The 5,183-nt window shown below is 45.4% G+C and overlaps 1 pseudogene; it reads right to left on the minus strand.

Moving 5' to 3' along the window:
- Positions 1–235: 235 nt before the first annotated feature.
- Positions 236–2,523, minus strand: LOC117186723 (annotated as a pseudogene).
- Between the last annotated feature and the right edge of the window lie 2,660 nt (positions 2,524–5,183).

Genomic DNA, 5,183 nt, shown 5'->3' on the forward strand with positions numbered 1-5,183 from the left:
CACTTTTACCACAAATCTAATATACCCCAATACTCATTTTGAGTATCGGGTATAAAAAGTAGTTTGTGAAGCACAAACCGAAGCGTAGTTGCGTCTCAGATTTCATTAAGATTTTAAATGAAGAAAATTTGAACGTTATGCCTTTTGTATAGATTTAATTGCAATGAAAAGCCTGAAATAATGCAAATAGGAGGCGGATTTTATTAGCATATTGGTTAATCAAAGCAATTAAACAAATTATCGGTGATTCGGAATCTTGCCGATATATTAAGTATTGATGTTAATGTTGACGGGCTTCCATTATTTAAAAGTTTTCGTGCACAATTGTGGCCTATTTTAATTAGAGTGGTTAGAGTAAACAATTTAAACAAATGTTCGGTCTTCCCCATAGGTATTTTTTCGGGTCACAATAAGCCATTTAATTCTGAAGAGTTTTTGTCAAAGTTCACAAATGAGTTGTCCAATTTAAAGGCAAATGGCCTCACCATTCGAGCTGTTGTTTGCGATGCTCCTGCAAGAGCATTTGTTACAGGCACACCTGCTGATGTGTGGCTGGTGGTGGCGGTGGCGGCAGTGCCACAGAGGGTGGCGGCGAAGGTAGCGCCGCCGATCGCATGTGCTGCATATGGGCCTGCAGTGCCATGTGCTGGAACATGTTGCAGTGCTGCTGTTGCTGCTGTTGCTGCTGTTGCTGCTGCTGGTGGGCAGTGAGGTGGTGCTGCTGTGGCTGGGCGGGATTCACATCGGGCGCTGTCTGCAGTATGATCTCCGGCTCCAGGTTGAGAGCCATATCCTGATCGTCCTGCGTGTGCTGCTGGCCCCGTAGCGATGCCAGAGCAGCCGCCTGGGCAGCGGCCATGGCCGAGGCGGACACATCTTGGCCGTACTCCTGCTTGATGCCGTTCGGGCCCGCGTACAGCGTGGCACTCAGGTTCTGGTGGAGAATGGGGTGCCACAGATGCGGCATCAGCGTGACGCTGGTGATGGGCAAGGCGGGGTGCGCGAACGACCGCGGCTGCTGTTGTTGTTGTTGCTGGCCCTGGGAGGTTGGCGGTAGACCAACCTCGGGCTTGACAACAGGCACTGGCGGTAGTATGGCCGCGAATTCGGGCGGGAGCTGTGAGGGATCGGTCACCAGGAATCCCTTCTTGCGGTCCGTGCGTATCTTGTCACGCAGCTTCTCGAGTTGCCTTCTTTCTGTCCCGATCGCGCTTCTGCTCCAGCCGCCGGTACTCTGGATTCATGCGCTTGGTACGCTTCCTCTCGCGATCCCTCTCCCGCTGTATCATCTTCAGCCGAAGCTCCTCCTCGGGGGTCATCCACTTCCCCATTTTGGCCATGAAGTGCGTCTCCAGCTTGCCGTTTCCGAGGAGGAGCCTTCGGAAAGGACTTGTGCGATATGTCCACATTGACAAACGGGCGATCGCCAAGCAAGAATGTTTGATAGAGCCCAACCAGAGATTCGTAGCCGTCGTTGAGATCAAAGGCACTTCCGGGCTCAGACCTTTTGAAGAAGGAGCGACCGGCGCGTATTATGACAGGGTGTTATGACAGGGTGCTGCCAACACAACCTCCAGACACTGCAAGGCTCGCATGGGCTTGTCATATATCTTATCCTTCATATAGCTGCAAAAATGGAAAATTGCATTATGCCGATTCTCTGCCGACACATTTCGTTCAGTATAACGGTCCACTCACCTTCTTAGCGAGTTCAGATCGACCTCCAAGTCCTCCGTCTCCTTGAGTTCCAGAGTGTAAGGGTAGTTCAGGGTACGGCCGTGGCGACCTGTTACCTGGACGGGAGGAAAGCAAGTTTCACTTCAAAGGTGCATCAAGCTCGGCGACAACACAGCAACACTTACTTTCACTTCTTGGCCCTGGGAGCTGCATTTTAGCTTCACAACTGAGTAGCACGATGCACGTCCATCGAATGCGGCAATCGCTCCGCCCAAGTGTTCAACTCTCGTAGTGATAGGCCACCGCAGGCATTTTATCCAAGTTAACGTCGAGATAATTGACAGATACTTGACCTGGTTTTCCCAAAGTTCCACGCTTTATGGTGCCTGCCGAGAGTGGCGGCTGACGCAGACCTCGTCCCTGGGCTCCTGGCCATTGGGGGAGTTCGCCTTGCGGCTGGCGAGAACTATAGAGCTGGGAGCCTCCTTGGCGTTTTTGATTGCCGCCCTGTCCTCGCTGTTGTCCTGCGTGCTGTTTTTGGTTGTTTTCCATAGCATCGCTGTGTGGCTGCTGCTGCTGCCGCCGCTTCTTTCCGCCCCAGCCTTCCCCGGCCTTATAGAGAGGCGCTATCTGAGACCTCTGTGTCTTCCATTCACCCTGCTTCTCTTCCTCCATCTGCAAGCCAGAGGCGGCAGGACCTCCATTTGGGGGGTGAGTAACCTGTTCTCCGTCCGCAGAGGCACCAGCAGCTAAAGATTCGTGAAGAGATGAAGAATTGATGGTAAACAATCGATACACGGACCTGCGCTAAAAAGATCTAAAACAAACAAACAATCCTCCAATATCCAAAATTGACGTGTAGAATTATTTTGTAACTAAATGTCAAAGCTTAATTTTTCCCCATATGAAATGGAAACAATCAAGTATGCCGTTGAATGAAGTGTCAAAATTTCTAAAACAATAAATTCTTTTTTTACTAAATTCGACCGAATCCTGGATCCTACCATGCGATGGAAACAGAACTTATGTAGGGATCTAGGGGGCTTTCGCTGTTTTTGGAGCCGCACACATATCGCATATTTACCGAATTTGGGAACGCTTACCCGCAGAAATTCTCTCCCAACATTGCAACTTTTTCTCCCCAAAAGGTACAGCTCCACCTGCCTTTTAGTTGATGTTGTTGCAGGGACTTCCCGACAACCCGACAACACGCATCAGGGTTTTTGGTTTTTAAAAATTCCCACTGTTGCTTTTAATTTTGTATTTCACTTACTATTTTCTTTTTCTTTTCAATTTTATATCCTTTCCCTGTTTCGAATGACTGAAATATTTATTTCCTGTTGGCTAAACTTTTTGCTCTAAATTTGTTTGACGTATAACACTGTGCTTTGTCATCAATTCTAATAATCTTGTACTCGAGCCTGTTAGTTTATTTTTAGGTATTATATTAATATCTATATACGGTCACACCTCCAATGACAGAATAATATGGTCTGCACTCTGAGCCCATCCCGGGGGAACGGTTGGATTTTTTGATGGATGTGGCTTGGCTTTCCTTGGCTTTCTCTTGGAGTAATGCCCATGCTTCGATCTGTTTTGCAAGTGTTGACCTCTGGTATATCATCGATTCATTGCACCTTCCTGCAGAGCCGATATTTACATATGTAAATCTGTATCTAAAAAGAATCGGATTTAAATAATTTAAGACATTAAACCATCTTGATAAATACATATTTTTGTGCAAGATAATTTCATACCTATAATCCACTAGGGCAAACAAGAATGTGGAATACCAGCCCTTATAGTTATGGTGGTCTACTGCCTCAGCTGCTGGTGGTTTTATTTCGATGTGCCATCCATCTAGAATAAAAAGGAAGTATAAAACCAATTTATATGTAAACATATTGCGGAAGTTCTTATTGATTTCCTACCAATTGCACCTAGACACTGAGGAAACCCAATTGCCTCGAATACCTTTACGCACTCATCAATTTTGTCGGCAGTTAGGTAATTGGGCGACATGTACTCTTTCGAAAACTCGTGGATAAGTGCTCTGCAAAACTCGTGCAGGATATTAAACACACTGTTTGGAGCCATACCGAAAAGCCTGCCAACTGTTCGGTACTCAGAGGACGAGCCCAAAGTGTATAGCGCAATGGCGATGCGCTTTTCCCAAGGAATTGCAGCTCGGCAGATCCTGTCCTTCTTTCGCAGCACTTCAAGCCGATTCGCTAAAATATCAAAGCAGGGCCTCTCCATTCGAAAACTCTCTTTGAAAAACGCCTCGTTGTTTTCTGGTAAATCTTTCTCCCAAAATGTCCCGAACCGCTTCTAAAACCATAAAATATTTCCGTGTACTTTAAACTTTGCTTGATGAAGTTAGTAGAAGTACTCATAAACGACCACAACCTTCCTGGCTTCTGTTTTTTTAGGGCAGATACCCAGTAAAGCATCTCATCCTCGTCAAAGTTAAATTCATCATCATTCATTTGCAGCAACATAATTAGTTGATGCATGATTAAATTTTGCTGTTGAATCACAGCCAAAATAATTAAAAAGTCTTCATTACCCTTCATTTTAAGAAAGGGCGCGATCCCGTTAACGCATGATGAACTTTCGGGCCTCCTCTTCGTAGCATAGCACACACGTAGCATAGGCGGCTTTGCTTAGAGTAAAACATTAGCGCCTAGATCTCAGAGACTACAAAAGCTAGAGCAACCAAATTTGGTATCCACACTCCTAATATATCGGACCGAGACGAGTTTGTTTCAAAATTTCGCCACACCCCCTTCCGCCCCCGCAAAGGACGAAAATCTGGGGATATTCAAAAATCTCAGAGACTATTAAGGCTAGAGTAACCAAATTTGGTATCCGCACTCCTGTTAGATCTTACTATAAAACGTGTATCTCAAAATTTCGCCCCACCCCCTTCCGCCCACACAAAGGACGAAAATCTGTTGCATCCACAATATTGCACATTCGAGAAAACTAAAAACGCAGAATCATAGATAATGACCATATCTATCAGATTGCTGTATCTGGATCAGATCAGATCATTTTTATAGCCAATAGGAACAAATCAATTTGCAGTGGCTACGCAGCGCCCGACGTCACGCTCAGACTGATTTTCTGTCTCTCTCGCGCGCACTCCTTGTCGTGTCGTTTAATATTAGCGGCGTCTGCCGGAGGAGAGCCATACTGACTTAGTATCGGGTATAACCGTAGAGTTGCGGTGTCCGCAGCAACTCACAACGTTCACCCACGTTTTAAAATCAAATCTAGCTTATTTAAAATTTTATTTAGCTTATTTTGGCTTCAAAAAATTAAGCACAAAATAATTTTTGTTTTTTGATTGTATTCTAATATTTGGTCATTTTTATCGAGAAATCGGACAAAACTCATATTTGTAGTTCGTATTTTGGTATATCATGCAATTTTGTGTATAAACGTATGGTAATTTTTCGTTGATAAGTTTCGGGCACACTACCTGTTTGCACATTTACGTA

The sequence above is a fragment of the Drosophila miranda genome, chromosome XR, assembly GCF_003369915.1.
Source record: "Drosophila miranda strain MSH22 chromosome XR, D.miranda_PacBio2.1, whole genome shotgun sequence".
NCBI lineage: Eukaryota > Metazoa > Arthropoda > Insecta > Diptera > Drosophilidae > Drosophila > Drosophila miranda.